Below are 20,531 nucleotides of genomic sequence, written 5' to 3'. Positions count from 1 at the left end.
CTGGTCTCCGAGGAGGAGTAGCCTAGAGGTCAGTGACAAATCTGGACATGAGCAAGTTAGAAAAAACGGTAGCTTCTGATACCTGTTTAAGCTTGATGATTTAACAATACCCCTTCTTGTACTGCTGCAAACGTTCTGAATGAATGTTTTTTGGCATTGGAAAGTTAGCACACAGATTAAATACAAAAAAGACCTGGGGGGGAAGACGTACGAAGAATGGCTGAGGTCACTGGGCCTGTTCAGCCTGGAGAAGAGGAGGCTGAGGGGAGAGCTCATCACAGTCTACAACTTCCTCATAAGGGGGTGTCGAGAGGCAGGAGACCTTTTCTCCATTAACACCAGTGACAGGACCCGCGGGAACGGGGTTAAGCTGAGGCAGGGGAAATTTAGGCTTGACATCAGGAGGGGGTTCTTCACAGAGAGGGTGGTTGCACACTGGAACAGGCTCCCCAGGGAAGTGGTCACTGCACCGAGCCTGTCTGAATTTAAGAAGAGATTGGACTGTGCACTTAGTCACATGGTCTGAACTTTTGGGTAGACCTGTGCGGTGTCAAGAGTTGGACTTGATGATCCTTAAGGGTCCCTTCCAACTCAGGATATTCTATGATTCTAATGTTTGCGGCCTTATGAACAAGATGAATGAGAGTCTCCTTTGTTTTAAGTGAGCTAATCGGTTCGAGACAGCTTTTGTTGTTCTGATGTAAAGATTGCTCGTTCATAATGTACCACCTCAGTCCTTCCAAGTGCCAGTACAAATGGGAGAAGAGCCTTTCAGAGGACCTCAGTGCCATAAAAGACCTGAAGCCTCATTCAAAAAGACGTACTTTTTTTTTTTTGCAACTGGCTACTGATGGTTTAGGTGAAATGACTGCCGTGCAGTAATTGTGCACAGTACTGCTGTCAGATGGAGATTCCCAGCGATCTGTTAGTCTGATTGAGTGACAAGCATAGGATAATCCAGTAACTGCAAAAAGTGACTGCCCCTCCTACTGTTCCTGAGATGGAAATGAGCAAAACCTTGATTATTGGAAAAATGACTTGTTCCATGACATTAAACTCCAGCCCATTCCATAACTGCATTTATTTACTTATATTCTTTTTTTAAATCCATTTGATCATTTCTGGCAATAGCTTAATAGGTTCTAAGTGTTTACCCAATTTAGACAACTACATAAGCTTCAGAAATACAGCCACAGCCAGTTTCCAAAGGAATTGCCTGCTGGTACTGGCATTGGTTAATTCAGGGAGGCAGAAAAAAGAACACCTCATAGATGAAGGAGCAAAGCGTGCAAGCTGTCTCCAGATGAAATGCAGCGGATGATTACTGTATCTGAAAGGTGTAGTTGGGAGTGGTGGTACCTAGTCGTGTGATGTTGCATGGTTCCTTGGTGACTGCTGGAATGGTTTTGGTGGCTGGGATTCTCGCAGAGTCTCCATCTACACCTGACAGAGAAGACCATGTACATCTGTGGTTTGGACTAAAGTTTAAGTTACTTCATGGTTGTACACAAGTCCCCAAATGCTTGATTTAAAGGAAGCAAAAATAGTCGCGCATGATGCTGGCAGAATCCACTCGCCAAACGGTAGCTACTTTATACTTTGTCAATAACTTAGTAGAAAGTGTCTGGTAATCTTCAGTAAGATTGTTTTGAATTAGTTGGATACCTGCCTAATAACAGATTTCCAAGAAGTTAGCCTGTGCATATGGTTAGTATTTCCAGTACAAATTCATGACTGAAGTGCTACTGAAATAGCAGTGATGGTCAGCTGTGTTTTGTGGTTCATGTTGACTTTCTGAACCTGTTCCTCACATACAATGCAAATGATATTTTTAATGTACTAATTTGTTACTTTATATACTGATTTATAGAATGTTTGTAAGTGCCTGTCTTGTCAACAGACAATGTTTCTGTAGTAGGTACTTTCTGATGTCTGATACTTTCTGATAAATTTTGAAAATATATTTTTTTGATTCAACAAAAATATCTTGAGAAAGTGTTTGAGAGTACACTTGTACTGCAAAAGGTGGGTTCTACCTCGGTTCCTAGTAAGGAAATTTGTCTTCACTCTGGTGGGCTCCCTAGGGAAGGCTTCAGTACATTTCTCTCTATACTCCTAATCCAAACAAACCATAAAGGAAGACGATAAGGTCTGAGAAAATGGCATGTTGTCCTGATGCGATGTGACCTGTGATCAGAGAACCTCTACCATAATTCCTACGCTTGCTTCATATGAGATCTGCTAGTGGGCAGACGTATCGGCGGGCTCTGTGGTACCCCCAGCTGACATACAGTACTTTAGGTCCTTTTATAACAGCACACAACACTGGGAAAGAATATAATTTCTTAAAACCTGTTATCAGACAGGGAACTGAAATTCAGACACTGGCTCTGCTAAAGGACTGCAGCTCACTGTTTTCAAGCACAGTCGAGCACTTGCTGCAAGTGTTTGGCAGATGTCATTGTGAAATGAAAGAGGCTGTTGGGCTGCTACAAATGTCAATCCTATATTTCTAGCTGAACACGCGGATGCACAGAAAAGCCAAGTTATTTCCCTGCAGTCCCCCAGCAAGCAAATGACATAGCTGGGAATAGAACTGAGATTTCCTGATGTCCGTTCCCCTGTATAATAACTAAACCGTGCTTTCTTCTTCATTGTAAACATGAATCAAGCCAAATGGCATGCACAGTTAGCTTTATTCCAGCAAAGCTGAGGGGGGAAGGAGGAAGGGAATAGAGCCATGAGGGGGGGAGGGAAAGTCATTCAGGGACAACTGTACCTGCTGGAGGCACAGTTTAATGAAGAGTGAGGAGTGGAGGAAGCAGCCTGTGTTCCAGATGCATTGTTATCTGCAGAGTCCCCTATCCGGGAGAGCACTGCGAAAGGTTTAATGCAAATCTGAGACCTCTGCCATTGTGCAAGACAGATTAGGGCTCATTTGCATTCTTTCTCCTGTAATAATTACCTAGCAAGGAGTTCCTGTTACCATTAGCTCCTTTCTGTTTGCCTGTGATAACACCATCAGCCATCTCTTCTCCATGGATTATGGACACTGTGAGGAAGGGCAGTGGGCCAAAAAAGAAAAATTTGTTGGAGAGAGTAGTGGAAAAATGTGAATGCTGAAAAATTAAAATGCAGATAATAGTAGCAATAACCATCAAATGCAGCTGGAGAAACACTGTGAGATGGGGAGTAGAAGTCATTATCAATCCATAGTATCGATGACTTTGTGTGGTTTCAAATAGCAGTTTAGTAAAGCCAACATGATTTTAACTGGCCTTTACCTATGGTGCTCGGAATTGGCTCAAATTCTTGTAAAATTAGCACAATTAGACATCAGTGTTATCAAAAAATGAATGTTAATAGTCTAAAAATGATGTAGTGTACCAGAAATTCAGGTCAAACTCAGCAAACAGTGCAGCTTTGGGTCCTGGAACTCAAGTAAGGCAGTTGGCCTGAATTAAAAAAATAAAAGCAGGTATTTGCTTTCCCAGTGTGTTGGTTTAAGATGGGAGGAGTTGAATAGAAGAAAAAATGCAACTAAACTTGGAAGGCTGAGGGTGCTAAAATGAGCTATTACTATTACCACTGCACAGGTAAAACACAAAACGCATACAGCTAGTGGTTTTAGTTCTGGCCGTTTACTCTTTCTCTTGGTTTTGTCCTCTGTATCCTTCCAGCAGAGCCAGTGGGGTCATTTGAGGAGAGGTGGGGAGCTCTAGGGTCCCCCCAGCCCTGGCCAGGCTCTGGTTCCTGGCTGCAGCCCCAGCTCTGGGAGCTGGGGATGGAGCCGATGGCCCGTTTCAGGGCCATGTGAGTGACACCACACAAGGCCCTTTTTGGGTCAAGGGGGCACTAAGGCACTCAGGAAACAGGGGATGCACCCCGTGTTCCACATGCATCTTGGGAAGGGAGCAGCGTGGGCCCAGACCAGCCTCTGTTTTAGTACAACCCTGTTATTTTGGTAGTGGTGGTGGTGTGGCTTTCAGGGTGATGGGGCGGGCAAGGAGGAAGCCAAATTGAAACAACCAGGCTGTAATCTGCAAGCAGCCATTTTAAGGATATTTAAATGTGTAAGCTTATTTCTGATCTGGAACAGGCTGTCGAAATGAAGAGTTACATAGCTAGTGGGGGTTTTTCTTTCTAAGTGATTTTTGGGGCCGTGCTGCCGTGTTCACCTTGCCATCAAAGAGCAAGTGTTGGAGTGCCAGCAGTGCTGCGTGACAAGTCAGTCCCTGCTCCTCCGTGGGGAGTGGGCTGGGGTTGCGCAGGCTTGTGTTGGTGAGCTGCTGGGCACTCAGTGAATTACCAGCAAACCCCCCTTTGGTTCCTGTGGCTGGCACCGTTTCTGGCTGTTAAAGCTCCCTGAGGGTACTTGCCACAACTCTGAACAGGTTAGAGATCCTCGCGTATGTGAGCGTGCTTGGTGTGCAACTGAGATTTCTAGCATTTCCCCCTTGCTGTTGGATTTACATTTTACAAAGGTCCCTTTTTTCCCCCCCTCACCATCATGATAGGAGTACTTCGTTTTGTAGTGAGAAAACAAGGGATATAGTTATTTCTCCGTGAAATCCTAACCAGTTGAAATACGAAGTAGGAAGGTCCATTACCTTATATGCAGTTACCCCACCTGTCTTCTGGCAGTGGGCTCTGTTGTGCTGTGTTGGATAATGAAAGGATTATATTTGAGGGTGAACAAGGCTGACATTTTGTGTGTAAGACCTCTCCCACGTAGCAATGGACTGCAAATGGAGGCACAGGTCTGCAAACAAGTAACCAGCCTTGCCATTTGTGAAATCACTTCTGCATGCTTGTTTTTTGTTTATTTGAGGATTTTCTTTAGCTGTGGCAGCAAGAAAAGAAATCTGGCAACACTTAAAATGTCAAGATACATGAACAGGGCTAAGCTGCATCTTCCACAGTATCGCTAGATATTTAGTGTTAACCAGAAGTCATATCACTATAAATGATTAGAGGAAATGACAGGGAACTGGAAATGTTGACATATTTCTTAAGTCTGTTCCCCCCCCCCTTTTTTTGCTCACTATAATAATGATAAAGATCACAAACATGACAGGTACAAAAACATAATGGGAAATGAAATGTTTTCTAAAAAAAAAAAAAAAAAGCTCGAAAGCACACGTTTCTTAAAGAAAACAGGTACTTGTAATTCTAAATCCAAACTGAAGGATACCTGTATGTTTTGTTTTAGAAGAAGCAGCTTAAGTCTTTTGTTCATCTTCAGACCTTTTGCTAGGAGGAAGAAATACAATTTCTTCCAGCTATGTATAAATCACGTGCAAGTTGTGCCGTCATTACATAGGAATATAACTGCGGTTGATATAATTGGAAAGGTCTAATGTATACAGTGTTCAGGGAAGGAGAGAGAAGTAGAGAAGTTTTCAAATACTATTGCAGAAAATAAAGGTTATGTACATCCAAATGTAAGGTAAAACATGCAATGTATTTTCCTATGTCAATAATTGGAGAGAGAATAATACCAAAAAAAAAACCACCTGACTACTCAAAAGATACTGCAAGATGATCTGTGAAGCTGTATATTTATGTAAATACAATTTGAAACTATTAAAAATTTATTTAAAGATAACATAGCTTTTTATGAGACTCGTATTATTTCTGTGCGTTATTTTACTCCATATGGTCCTCCTGTTCCTTAAGCAGCTTTAATAATTAATGTAGTACAGTCACCATATGTATTTTCAATCTTTTATTTTGATTCTGTAGCAGTGCATTCCAGTTCATTTACATTCGAAGCAGCGATCTTTTTTTCTTTGGGTACGTTACTGATACTGAGGCTTCATAATCGTGGAGAAGGGCACAGAAATTAGATTTCAAATCCCTTTCCTTCCTTACAGTTGAACTTGGACTTCAGAGCCCTTTGTTAAAGATCCCTATAAAGGCACATGAATAGATACGGTTTTGTTGGAGAAAATGTCACCATATTCAGCTCACTCTCCTCTCAAATGAGAGAGGTGTCGAAAGCTTTTGCAGGGTTTGAGCTCAGAGGTGCCGGTGCTGGCATTGCTCATCCTCTGTAATTGGAGGCAGTGGCCAGTCACACCCAGCAGCAGGGAGGCGTTCGTTTGCTCAGGCTGCGTGCACCGAGGTACACGAGCTGGTCTGAGTTGTTTGTCAGTACTTCTGCAGGTGAATGTGAATTTAAGCTTGCTTTTAAAATGTAAAAATTTTATGTTTTAGTAAAATACATGTCATGTCCTTTACTCCTCAACAGAAGTTCAAATACCCGCTTGGGTGAAGGCTAACATTGCTGCGTAGATAAGCCACTTTAAGATATGGACATCCCAACTTGGTAACATACTGTATATGAGCCGAACAGATTTACAAAAGAATAATAAAAAAGTAGGGGGGACTTATTTGTGCTGTGCACTGCATTAGCAAAAAAATAAATAAATAAGACCCGCAGATTTTCAGCTGTCCATCACACAAGCACATCAAAGGATCAGTTGTTTATTCTTTGGTATCTCTGGGTGGCTGTGACAGATCGTCAGGCAACCCTTTCTGTTATAACGCAGACCAGATGTGAACCATTTTACAGAAAATACTGGAGAAGTTACTTTTTGTAATCAGTGGTAGCAGGGCCACACAGACTTCAGCTATACTTTCAAGTCTCCTTCTCTCTCTTTCTTCAGCTGAATACCATGAGGGTACTAGCTGAAAGACTGATAACTTCTACCTAGCAGAAAGGTCTCGCAAGCTTTATGCAGTATGGCAGAGTGATGATTTTCCTGAGTACTGAAACAAAACATGCACATGGAGAGCAGAGATATCCACAGCAGCAGACTTAGACATATGCTCGTAAAGTAATGTGGATATCGAAACTTACATAAGCATAACCATACACCCACATAACTTACAAGACTAGACTTATTTTCAGCTATCTTATTATCAAAATTGCAATTTATATAACATTATGTGAGTTAAAGGAATTTATGAAGCAGAATTCCAGAATTGTTTGAACTTTCCTGTTTCTATAAACTTTCACTCTTTTCATCTTCAGGCTTGTTTCCATTGTAGCAAGCAGAGCAGTAACTCAGCCTGAGTAAGAAGTATCTTGTGAAAAGCACTGGAACTTGGAAGCACTGCAGAAAGCTGTTTTAGCACTTACTGTTAAGCTAATTACAGAACATTTCCTTTAGACCCAGTCACTCATAAGGCTGCTGGCAGCCCCCCTCTGAGCACCCCGTGAGGAGCTCCGCACGCTGCTGTCCAGCGCTGCCCAGGCCACGCCGAACAGCAGGGCCGGCCTGTCCAAAGCAGCAGAGGTGCAGGCCTCAGCCCCAGGCAGTTTGCTTTCCTGGACTGGAAACAAGTCCATTTTGTGGGAGGAGCACGATGCAGTTATTCCCAAAGACTACGAGCGTTAATCTCTTCACGTGGCTTTGTGAACCTGGGCTGGGTTCTTTATTTGTGTACGTCTCTGTTAGGCAAAACGGTGGCGTGGTTGCTGCGAGCATGCGCGTGGGTGTTCGTGCTCAGGGCTCAGCCTCTCCAGAGGTGCATGCAGGAGCTGGGACCAGTGGGACATTTGTGTGCCTTGCTGGGTCTTGCAGGCAAGCTCCATACTCCTGGGACTAACTGCAGCCGTGGTTTTATTTTCCCTGCTCAGGCCAAAGGGGTTTGTGTCCCACACTTGCGACTGGAACGTGGCTTTGGTCAAAGATCGCCGTCCTAAGCTGTGACATTTGGGTGCATTACAGCTCTGGCTGAATAAAACCTGCTGTCTTCTCTTGTTCGAGCGGTGAGAAGTTAGCTGGGTGTTTGAGTATAAAGGAGTTCACCATTATAAAACTGGGCAATCTGCAGAGAATGAGGAAGCTGAGCGCGAGCCTGCAAGCACAGCTTGTGTACATATTTGTTGAAAGCTAATTGGCAACGCAGTTGCCTTTCAAAGTTGTTCTTTCACCTATCAGTAGAGCACAACTCTGGTACTTAATGTACTGTAGATTACGTAAACACTACCCTGAAATATTTGTACAGGCAATTAACTCTTGTTTTTACACTACTTGGAGTTACAAATGGAATCTTGCTGCAGAGCTTGGAATACTTCTGTTCTGAGCTATATTTCATAATTAAATTAAATAATACTTTCGTCCAACTGGCGAGCATTGAGAAAAACAAGGGGTTGGTTATGCTGCGAGGAGCTGACAGTCTTTAAAATTCAGTATCCAAGAAACACTGATACAGTTTGTACCACATTGTTGAGGAAAAACGTTATTCACGAGAATTTTATCTGGAACAAATGCCTGCCTCCTGTTGGGTTGTGGTGTTTGAGGACTGCAAATGCTTATATAAGTAACGTTGGTCTGTATTTTCTATGGTTTCTGATGGAGCAGCTCAAGGCATGCACGCGGCATAGGATAGTTGTTATCAGATGTGCTGGTCTCATCTAGCACGGTGTTGATCACTCTGAGGATACGTAGACACATTTTTTTTTTTTTTCCTTCTTTCTCTTCTCAGACTTGGTTATCTTACAGATATTTTTGTCCCTGATGGAATTAAGTCAGAGCTCTACAATTTGTGCCGAATAATAAATCTACTAAAATGTAACCAATTGGTAACAACAGTCTCAAAGCTAGTTCTTCATCCTCTAGAGTTTATTCACAAGTACTTGACCTAATACGACCATGAACTTGAATAAAATGTTAATAGATTTTATTGCGGTTCCTAGCGTGACTTGCTGCCATGATAATAAACCAACATTTATAACACCAATGGCTGTAGCACATTGGTGCTTAACAGAAGTGTAGATAATTTGCTCCCTGAAGGTGTGGTGAGGGACTGCTTAAATTAGTTCAGCAGTACTTTACATATAATCAAACAGGCTGAAGGAGGTAGAAAATAAAACTAAATGAATCAACCCCCCCTTCATACCTTTCTTGTATGAAGACCTCACAACTAGATTAGATTGCAGTTGATTGCACTTATTTCTGAAGAAACTATTTTTTAATATGTTGCAGAGCAATGCAAAAGTGCTTGTGCTAGTGGCTAAATGTACAGGCATCAGCCCACTTGGAAGTTTCGGGTTTGTTCTCTAAACAGTCCAAAACAATTGCATCTATATTCAGATAGCCTTCTGTCTTCTGCTATATTTCTTTTTCTGTTCCTATAAGAACTTCTCCAATGCGGAGTCTTCTTTAGTTAGGAATACAGGAAATTTTAAGAAAGTTACCTAAGACTGGTCTGTCTACAGTCTCTTTCAGATTTTACTTCCTCAGATGTCTAGTAAAATGTCCTTGACACAGGGAATCACAGTTCTGTCTCTTTTTACATCCTTTTGTTCCCTGAGTTTTGTTAAGGATTCTTCCATCTTTAGCCAACTTTGATGTGTGTGGAGTCATGCTATTTGGAGGGAAGAAGTAGGTTCATAGAACAGTTTTTGAAACTCCTGATTTCATACACAGCCCCTCTTTCTGTGAGATAGAAACAAGCTAGTGGTATGCATGGATGAAATCAAAAGGACGCTGCAGTTAATGATGATTTTCAGTTGCATCTAGAACTTCTCTCATATTCCTACAAAGCCTGCTGTAGAAAATTAAAGACATTTGATGAAGTGTTACCTACTTGCTAGAGACAGGAGCAGCCATAATGCTTCCATCCAGTTGTTGTCTTCTGGGGTCTGTATTTGTTTGTTAAAGTGATACTAGAAAAATTATAAATAAATCACTTGTCTTAAGGGAAAACATTGGTTTCATGTTTCTTTGCTTTAGGACTTTTAAATAATACTTCTTATAAAAATGAGTAGATTTCTGTTTAATTGGCAGGACAAGATTTGTAGGTAGAAGGTTTTAATTTTTATCGGGTCAGCTGGTGTACTTAGAAAAATAAACTTTCGTGGACATGAATATTTCTTCAGACTGACGTTTTAATGAAGCAACAAAGCATCACTCATTTCAGGTTGATAGTCTAACCTGTCTCAGTTAAATTTCTTAATCCAAGGTCAGTAGTCTTCCATTCTCAGTGAGTGGTGCAATCTGTAAAAAGGCCAGGGAGTTCGTAATCTGATCTTCGTGACTAGCTAGGAAGGAGGTTGCAGCCTTGAAAGAAGCTGAAGCCTACTGTAGGAGCCTATTTTTGAATAAATGAGTATGATTGGATCGTAGTGGGAAATGCAACATTTTTATATGCATTTTAATTTGATGTATGATTTAATCATGGCTGCTTCAATGATTTTTGAAAATGTCAGCTGTCATTGTAATTCAATTTCTTCGTTTCTACAATGTGCCTGCCATTCTTTCCTAGATGGTTGACGCTGCCCCAGCGTCAGGCTTTTCTCCTGGTCTTTTCGCTGGTCTGTGTCAGTGGGGTTGGTAAGTGACCATTATTTGACCTTGTAAGACAAATGGTATAAACAGAGGTGAATGAACTGGAAGCTTGTGGTTGTTTGTAGGGACTCAGGATCCAATCTGTAGTTTATCCATTTCAGCCTTCCTTCATTGAACTACTCTACTACATTGGCTTTCCGGGAGAGCACACTTTTGTTGGTTTTCATGCTAACTGTAGCTAGGAGCTGGTGCCATTTGGTGCAGTGTTACTTCATACACCAAGGCAAATAACAGTAGCAAATTTTTATCTTGCAAACTTTTATCTTGCCTGGCTTCCTCTGTCACCAACTTTCACTCATTGTCACTCTTAGGCATAACTTCAATAAGCCATAGGAGCTGGCTGAATTAATGTTTTTGGAGCTCGGGTTGCACGGTTGCTGGGCTGTTTTTCTTACTGATAGATTTGTATGACATACTTATAACAAGTAAATGGTTAAAAAATGTTTGACTTTGTTTTTTCTCTTTTCCCATGGAGACAAAATATCTAAAGCACATTAATCTGTGTGTCTGACTCAGGTATGGTGGATTTCAAAACTAGGTAAACTGTAGGGCTCAGTCCACCCCCCCCCCCCTTTTCTCCACCCCCACATCCAGAGAAAGAAGTAACCTAGTATCTGAAGAATGCAAGTTATGCAGATGTTCAAAAGGCCAAATAAAACAAATAGATGGGCCGCAGCTGCTAGAACAGCATAAAGCGAAGAACATTTGCTGCTGTGATGAGAATGCTGTATTTCAGCATGCCTGGCTCTTGCCCGTTTGAGGAAAATAGCATGGTGAGTTAGTTTAACCAGTTTTTATCTTATTGTGATTGCTTTCATGATTGTCAAGATTTCAAAAAAAAACCACACAGCTTTTAATGAGGAAACGGGAGAATAAGTGGCACTGTCCTTTCATGGGAAGGGAAGGGGAATTCTGCAGAAGCATGAATGTTGTGCATTGTTCCTAATCTTTCAGTGAGAGGTGACAGACTTGTGTGGAAGTATCTGCAATAAAAAAATCCCACAGCTGGGAGAAGTTTGTGTGTTGAGATGTCTTCAAATATCCTAAAATTAAAATTTGAGACCTGACGCCCTGCAATATATTACAGATCAACTTGCCATTAGAAGTTCTGGGGCTGGGGGGAACTGAAGAAGGTTCACTGCCTAATATATTCTTCTAAACTGGATGGCACGTGGAGGAAAAGGTTAAAAATGGTACCACGTACGATGGGACCAAATCAATTCTCAGATTTGAGTAAATCATTGACATGCAGATTAGGGAAATTGTTCAACAGTTGATCTACTATTTTAGGGCATTCCTAAGCAACACAATGGAGTGCCATACAGAGATGCCCAAGCAAATACTACCCTCCTCTGGTATGTTCACATAGCACAACCCTTTGAAAAATTTTACTATTGTCCTGGGAATAAACATGGGCATGTCACAGTAACATAGCAATACACCTGTGGTCTACAGGAGGAGAACTCACTTCTCCTTTGTCAGCATTTCATATTGCTGCATCAGCCCTTGTGCAGAGTAAACTCACTCACCTGTGGGGACCCATGCACATCTCATAAACCTGGGCAGCTTACTCTCTATTTTTTTTTTTTTGTTTTGTTTTGTTTTGTTTTTCAGTATAGGATATAGAACAGCAAGCGAGATATGTTGTCTTCATCCTGAGCCTTTGGAGTTTGCTAATCTGGGAATTGCCACAGTGAAATGTTGGTTTTAACTGTGGGATCGCATGGGGTTGGTCACCCACCTCCTCTCCTGGTCAGATGTCCTGCTCAGGGTTTTCCATTTCCTTAATTCTGCAAAATCTAGTCTGACAACAGCTTGACTTCTGGTGGGAAAAAAAAAAAAAAAAAAAAAGACAATGTCATGATTTTAAACATCTGCTTGAGTTAAAATTTTGGACTTAAAATGGGTTTGGACTTGTACATGTATGTTACATACATGTGTGGAAAGTACATCATTCAAGAAATTTGTCAGCTCCTGTGTATTTTGGAATTTGATTCTAGGACCACGCTAGATCTCTGTATTTTTCTTCTAACAAACTGACAGGACACAGAACTACCCAAGGTTTTGAGATGTGTGTGATAAGACCCTTTTCTATTAGTGAATGCTCCCAAACAGCTCTGAAACTTGTTATTCTGAAACTGAGATTTTAAGTACTAGATAAATTACATTTTCATCAGAATAAATGCAAGGCAGCTAGATAAGACGGATGGAAATAAGTATACAAACAACTTGCTGTTTTCTGCTGTATTTTTGTAGGTGGGTCTTAATCCAAGAGTAGGTTTTAAGCAGCTTGGTGAATCTCTGAGTTGCATAAAACTTTGTGCAGTCCTGCCTGGTCCCTCAGAAACTCCTTCCATTTCCTCAGAGGCTCCGCTGTGCTTGTACTCTGATCCTCATTATAGACTCTTCTTGATCTGTAGGCACCAAGCTGCTTGCTATGCCTCTTACCTGCTGCAGACACAGTATTTGAAACTTCTCTTCCCTAAGTATATTCAGCAGCTCCCCATGAGAAGGAAGTCATCCTGCGCAGAAGTCCACTAATCCAGTCATATAAAGTAACATAATATTTAAGACAGAAACTAAATGCTGTCTTGTACATCTGTAACTTCTTTTGTTTCTGTATTTCTTGACCAAAGAGGAAATGTGCTGTTTTGTGTCTTCATGGATAAGGCTATGGATATACTGTTGTACCAGTGAAGGGCCTTCAGAGAAGATGAATTCTTCCATTTCATGAAGAAATGTACTGCAGCATGATTATTTGAAGAGGCCACTGATGCCTGCTTTTAAATACAGAAATCCTCTCGCTAAAGTATAAGTAATGTTTAAAAAGAAATTAGCAATGAGACATAAAAGAACACTTTTGCCCACTTAAAATGGTGTTGAGTCATACCATTAAGGCTTTTAACTTGCTTATTTGCATTGCAAACTTGTTATGAAGTCTATCATTTTCTCTTGGGGAAATATCTCTTGGGGAAATTGAACTCTCTTCTTCAGTTGATGACATTTGCACAATATGTTTCTGATGTTTGAGGAGTGGTGGGCGTGATCTTTGAGCTCTACTAGTACGGTAATAGAAAAAAATGATAGTAAAGACATGCCATGTGACAAAATCAACTGTCCTGGTTTTATTATGTGCTTTTCTCTAAGGATGGCTACAAATTGACCCCGAATGAAGGATAGCTAAACAGATTGGGAGCAAAGCAAGCCATTGTGTTGTGTGTGGTCACCTTGTTACTGAAACGTGCTCTGAATTTCCTTACTGAGCGGTAAAGGAAGCGGGACTTGTCTGATAAGAGCATTGAACATAGTAGAACTGCTTTGTTTTTTAAACTTCATTATACACCTAATAACTCATGATTCAAATGTAATACAGTGTATTATTCTGTAGTAATGTGATGTTTTGAGGGTTTTTGTAGCTCTGCTCGTGCATGTGTCTGGATTTGTGCTGTTTGTCCCTTTGAGTCGAACAGGAAGATGGACGCTGTTCGTGCTCATAGCGTGCAGAGCTTGGATGTGTGGGAACATATGTGTCTGAGCTCTGAGTTGGTGTCTGCTGTTTGATGCCTTTATAAATAAGGGTACTAAAAGCCATGGAGTTGTGGTACCTATGTGCTGTTTTCCTCACAGAGCTGGGACCTGGGTAATTCGTTGTGTGAAGGATATGTAACACCTCCAGTGCTGTAGATGACAAGGCAGATGACAAGACCCCCTGGTAGTTCATTCATTACTAGCTGTGTTGCAGCAGTGCTTAATCTGTACTTGAGGGTGGATCCCCTCTATGGTAATCGCTCTGCTTGTACAAAGCAGTAGGCAATCCATACCCTAAAACTTCATAGTATGAGTCGACAGCTGTGGAAGGAGACAAGGCACTCACAGGGGACGTGATTTGTCCCAAGTCACGCAGAAAACAGAAGTATCAAGGACAGAAAGCAGCTCTCTTGACTCCTGCTGCAGCGCTCTGTCTATTGTCTGGCATGTCTGCTGAACCCACCAGGGCACTTGGGGATGGATTTCTTCTGGGTGGAGCTCCTTAACTAATAGTTGCAAGTTAAAAATGAAAGGCAGCTTTTTTTTTTTTTTTCTTCCCTGCCTCATTATAGTTCTCTTTTCCATATTCATGTTAGACTCTTTCCATAGTTAGTGTTCGAGATTTTATGGAAATATTGCTAGTCAAGTACTGCACTTGTGAGAAGGTGAAATGAGGACAAAACACAGGGGACAGATCAGAATCTTTAATCTTTGCTGCTGCGCGTAATTTATAAAATGCATTAATCTGGTTTCATTCATTTTCTGAACCAGTTTGCACTTTGTCTCGGTTGCCTTGCCTTCATTTTAGCTGGTCTGAAACCAATTTAAAAAAAAAAAAAAAAAAAAAGCATTTAGCTAACATAGCAAGGAGGTTAGCACTTGTCCTTTTTTTTTGTCTGAGATCCCGAGGGTCTACCCTACAAAGTTGTGGGGGAGTGTAAGTGGCATAGTTATATACTTAAACAAATCAATTTCAATGCAGAGTTTTCCCTGTCATAATGATCAGTTTGCAGCACAAATCTGATTGATTTTTCACAGTTCTGTGGAAGAAGAAAAAACAAAAAAAACAAAAAAACACCTAGTTGATGAATAGCACTGAGAGAGACTCAGGAGAGAGTCGTTTTGTGGCTGCTGCTCACCTTTCTTGCTGCCTCCTGCTCCCAAAGCCTTCTGCATTCAGCCTGGCCTCTAGGAAGAAGTTGCCTACCAATTTGGTGGTACCCACCAGAAACCATGAGCTCTGGAGAAAACAGAGCAAGGGCAGCAGTGGCCGTGGTGCAGAGCAGCGCCTTGCTGGGGTCAGCAGGGCCCCACCGGCAGCAGGGCTGTGTGTGCAGTCCTGACCCGACGCCAGCCGGAGTAGCTGGGGCACGAGGCTGCTGTCTCTTCTCCCTCTCTCTTTTTTTTCCTTGCTACAGATTTTTATAACTCTTTCCAGCGTCAGAGAGTGAGGAAATGAACTATTTGTTTCTAGAAAGGACAAAAACTATGCACTAGAGGAGAAGTGTGGGTCTCTCCATGGCGGTGCGTTAGCTGCAGTTCGCATGCAAGAGATCTGCTTTATTTTTACATCCTGATTTCTGGCTGAGTATTGCCCCCGTACTGACCCCTTTTTGTCTACTCTTATGCAAGGTGTATTTAAATAGCTGGATTGTAAATCTGGTTCTGGAAAACTTCCCACCTTGCCTGCCGTTGCCCTCGGCCCTGCTGTTGTTCAGCCAGCGCGGAGTCCCCGCAGCAGCAGCGGGGCTGCCCCGTGCCTTCTGGCCTTCGCTTCATCTGCTATCGATCGTCTGCATGTGTCAACATGTGTCAAACTATTGCCTCACATGCTCTGTTCTTTTTTTATGCACTGCATTTTCTAAGCCTGACTGTATTTTCTGACCTGTACTGGAAGCTCTAGGTAGAGGAAGCCTCTCATTTGGCAGTAAGTTGTGCGATATTTTATGTTGTACAGGGAAAAGGTCTGGTTGTGGAAGCACAGGAAGATTAACAAAGGACTGTTAAAAATGGTAGTTGGTCTCAACTACGTATTTGTTAGGATACCACAGAATTTTTAAAATCACAGGCCTGCCTATTAAAACACCATGTTTTATTACTTCAATTACTTGCTTTTGAAAGATCTGCTTTTCTACTGAGATAAAACGCAAGGGCCTGTATTCTTACCAGGCAGAAAATGTTTTTCTGGTTTTGTTCATCATCTTGATGTTCAAATGCAGGAACATAAAAAGTTTACAGAAAATGTGAACTTTGGACTGATTTGGGTGGTATTTTTTTCTCGTCTCCTGCCTGTATTGCCTATGCAGGGTTCTCTGAGCTTCAGCATAGCCAGAGAAACAGGAATCCTGGGGAAGTTAACCAGAGGATCTGGCAGGAGAATTTTATTCAATCCCACTTTACCAGTCTGAGTACCCAGAAAAGACATTTGTGCACTGATTTTTAGGACATGTAAAGAGCAAGACTCTGGCTGGTTTGGTTAGACTGCTTTTTGGAGGGGGAAAAAAGGGGGAGGAAAAAGATAACAGCTGAAGTGTCAGCTGTTTCTGCAACGGAAATAGGCAGGATTTGACGGAGTTGGGAGCTGTAGGCTGGGAAGATATCGGGGACACAAAAGCCTTAGCTGTTCTGAGCCTGGTGCTCTATAGGGAAGGAGTTGAGAGGTTAACGTAACTGCTAGAGTACATATTAATGGTGGGAAAAATATTGTCTGCTTTTTTGTCAATCTGTTTATATAACTCAGAATCGAGTGCTGTTGCACAGGGTGGCATATAACCACCTTAGCTGATACGCTAATGCAGAATGGGGCTTGGAGGAAAGGTGTAGGATAGGGCAGGTAAGGGCAGCAACCCTGAGTCTTTTCAGTTCTCCTTTGGGTGGAGAAAGTACTCGAGGTATGGGTAAAAGAAAGGTCTGTGGGATTGTGAGTGCACCAGGGTACGTTTGGAAGTGAATTGTCTGGGAAATAGAGAGGTCAGAACATGGGGCCTGGCTAGGGAAGGAGAACAGGCAGATGCGATATTGATGCCTGCGCCTTTCATAGGCTGGAACTAAGTGCTGCAAAACCCCTTGCAGGTTCTCAGTCTGTTTAACTGAAGAGCACAGATTTTAATCCTTGTTACTCCCTGCATCTCTTCAACTGCTTTCTGCCACTAAACGCAAAGGATCTGAACCAGACCGTGGGGCTCAGCTCTTGGAGACGTGAAAATGTGTCTGTGTTTCTTTCTCTTTCGCAACCCGAGCATGCATTTCAAAGGATTACAAAACCAGAGTCGATAATGCTCGTCGGTAATGTTGCTGTGTCAAAACCTCTGCAAGTTCCACGGAAACTCCTAATTGTGGGTTTCAGGCAGGCTGGGCGATGTGCTTTGAGCACCGTGTACGGCTGCATGTGGAGAGCTCGGTGGCAGCTGGGACAGGAGGATGGATGTCAGCTGCTCTTCAGAAGAGGTTCGTACTCAGGAATGACTTCCCCGCTTAACGAATTAGTTTATTCGGAGATTATGCATATTAAGATTCGAATTTCTGGCCCCATTAAAGTGCTGTAGGAATTTTGCCACTGACTTCAGTCAGGCAGTGATTTTACTAATAAATGCAACGAATCCAAAAGAAGATCCAGATTCCCCTCTGGGGAATTGACAGAAGAGGTGTAAAAGATGGCTTAGGAACAGAGACGGGGGAGATACACTGGCTGTGTGCGCCTCACTTTCCTGTAGCAAGGAGAGGAAAACTTCCTCAATATGCAAGGTGTGTTTTACTCCTTTCACAGTTTTCCAATTTCACCTGATCGTTGGGGGGAACTCTATAAATAGTTTTAACGTGGCCATTGTAATAAAATGAGGATGTTAAGAAATATGCTGTGACATGAAATGTTACTGCAAAAACTCTTGAAGTTTAAATTGGTCTTTTCACTGTATTATGATTTCGAACAATACTGTTGTACAATTTGTAATTATGCAATGGTATTAAATATAAATTATTTCCATTAAGGAATATCATAATAAAATGTTCATGAATATTATTACTTCTGATCAACCACCTGTATATTCAGATATCTTACTTTATAATTCTAAAATATAATTTTAAAGCCAGTAAGTATGCTTCCATTTACTGACATACTTTAAAGTAGCCATTATTACAGCATTACTGATAAGGGGAACAGCAAAAACTCAAAATTTGTATTCTGTTATCACAAATTCCTGTTTCCTGGATCACGTCATTGACACTGTATTTAATACCGTGATTTGAAATTAGGGTCTGAAGTGATGCTTGATGATAAAATTATATATATATATACATATATATATATATATATATATAACTTCATACCTCTTCAAATCGCCCCCAGTTAGGAATACAAATTTTAGCTGATTCAGAAGGCAATAAAACAATCTTCCATGCTTTTTTTTTTTTTGATGTAAACAGTCTGAGGTTTACTGCTGTGATGTGTATTCCAGAAGTTTCACAATGAAGTCTGTGCCTTTCAAGGAGCTGTTTTAGTACCCAGGAGCAGGCTGTCTTTGCCTGGAGTACTTGCTATCAAAAAGTTAGGAAGAATATTCAGTGGTTGCATTGGTCTTTTTTTTTTTTTTTTTTTTTTTTTTTTTTTATTACATATGTCAGGTGCAAAATCACCCTGTAATTTATATAATACATGTAGATATATGGCAGAGCTAGAGTCTGACATTCCTGCTTCCTGCATCCAGACCATTCATTGGCTTAGCTTCAAAATTCAGAAAGAAGTCATTGAACTCATGAGTATTGCAGCTCCATTGATCATTTATCAAAACTTTCTTGCTCTGCTTCAGCCCAGCATTCGTTCGTGGCTGTGCAACCCACAAATGAGCATGAGGTGTTATAACCACTTCAGCAAATGTATATATCCTGCTCATCGGATAAGGCATCATCTTTTAGATGCAGCACATGGCTGTGGCTTATAAAGTAGAGTGCCTGTTGTTGGTTTATGTCTCTAGATTAAAGTTTGAAAAATGCACTGAATTTTTGTGGAATAAATTGTGTGGAGAAAAAACTGATCTGAAATCTATAAGCAATTTGTTCTCACTTGATGAGAATTTAGTCATTATTCCTTCACTCATAAACTTAGTGAGACTGCCTGTTTTCTATATACTCTGGGAGTGGGGGGGTGTTGTTTTTTGGAGGAAAAAAAAAGTTGATATCCAACGTTTTATATATAATTCAAGCTTTAAGGCGAGATTATCCTCTTTCCTTAGTAGTTGGGATATGCAGCCAGCTAAGCATACTGTGTTTTGTAAATTAATCTTGTCTGAAATGTTTGTGGCTTGTCTTTTTGCAAGTAATAATGAAAATCTGTATTTAATTCTTCTGCATCTTGTCTTTTGAACACATTCGGGTGCCGTTTTAAATGGTAGCTGCCAAAATCTTAGTTTTGCAGTTAATTTTGCATATTTAAAGATTCATTGAAACGCTTTCTGTATGTTGTTGAGGCAAGGACTAAGCTTCTATAAATAACATGCTGCTCTACTCCACATTTCAGTCAAATTAAGAATTAGTGTTGTGCTCCTCAGTATTCTCAGTAGTGATGTACAGGAGAGCATCAGTGGATTTTATTCCCTATCGGGGTGGGACTGCTTTCGGCAACTGCATTAAGTGTGGAATGATGAACTGCTGTTGTGGATGGCGTTTTCTCCTTAGTCCACTAAGGAAGCATTCCTGCTTATGCTGAACTTCTGTGCACCATTGCGCACGTCCAACTAAGAGAGTTGTGCTGAGCTGCACCTTTTCTTGTGCATGAAGTTAGTATTGTCTATACATACTGTCTTTGTAGAGTCGTCTTCTTATTTTAAATAGCTCTTTTTTACTCACTCTTCAAATAATGTCATCCTCTCAGCCCTGTTATCACTTTATGAAGTAGTCTGCTAAGGTAAATAATGTGCTTTGTCTGTGTTGTATTTCTAAAGCAGTAATTTTTGCCCGATGTAATGAAAATTTCAACCAGGGCAGGTCCTGGGACCTCTTCAAAAGTAGCAGAGGATTACTTGTGTTCGTGAAGCACGCTGTGAGTATCGTATGAGCATAAACCAGTTCGGTCCCCTGCCGTGCAACAAATGTCTGGAGTGACAGCCATGTAACCATGCCTCGGGCATGGCACTTGCATGGTTTGTCACAGGAGGTACTCCGAGTCGAGTGGTGGGATCAGCTCATGTGCTGCTCATGGGATGGGAGCCGCTACCAGTCAAATAGCAAAGAGAAGGGTTTTGGAGCATTTTCCACCCTGTGGCAGCGTCACTGTTGTGGGAACGATGACGAGGAATGGACTTGAAAGCTCAATCGATTCTTCAGATAGGTCACGTCTAGATCCTTATGCTGGAGCTTCTCAAAAGAAAGAGCAATAGAACAGGGGAAATAAAAAGGTTTTCAAAAACCAGACAAACAGGGCTTTGGTGTACATGCTACGACATACTCTTTGTAGAGATTGCAGTTTGGAAATGAGGCTGATGGTGAAATGAATGTCTCTTGCACCTCACCAAATATCCCATTAGCTCTTTCTGTCCAGTTTATTAAAAAAGCAGGTGACTTCATGGCTTTGAATAGCTGAAACACATTCTTTCTTCTACCCCCTCTCCCACTGAAGGGTGTTACTACGTTTGGTCAGAAAGGAAC

General features: G+C 41.4%; 1 protein-coding gene across 6 annotated transcripts in view; it reads left to right on the top strand.

Moving 5' to 3' along the window:
• The window catches only part of ZMIZ1 (zinc finger MIZ-type containing 1), a 299,337-nt gene that overhangs the window by 8,637 nt on the left and 270,169 nt on the right, over nt 1–20,531 (top strand). The window contains exon 1 of one of the 6 annotated variants that reach the window (XM_032191673.1): nt 10,304–10,349. The exons of the other annotated variants lie outside the window; for them this stretch is intronic. The gene's annotated coding sequence lies outside the window, so the exon portion shown is untranslated. Of the gene's footprint in view, nt 1–10,303; nt 10,350–20,531 lie in introns of those variants that run through there. 6 annotated transcript variants of the gene reach the window in all.

This window comes from Aythya fuligula, chromosome 7, assembly GCF_009819795.1.
Source record: "Aythya fuligula isolate bAytFul2 chromosome 7, bAytFul2.pri, whole genome shotgun sequence".
Lineage (NCBI taxonomy): Eukaryota > Metazoa > Chordata > Aves > Anseriformes > Anatidae > Aythya > Aythya fuligula.
The sequence above is the reverse complement of the archived record's forward strand: the minus strand, read 5'-3'. Positions and strand labels throughout refer to the sequence as shown.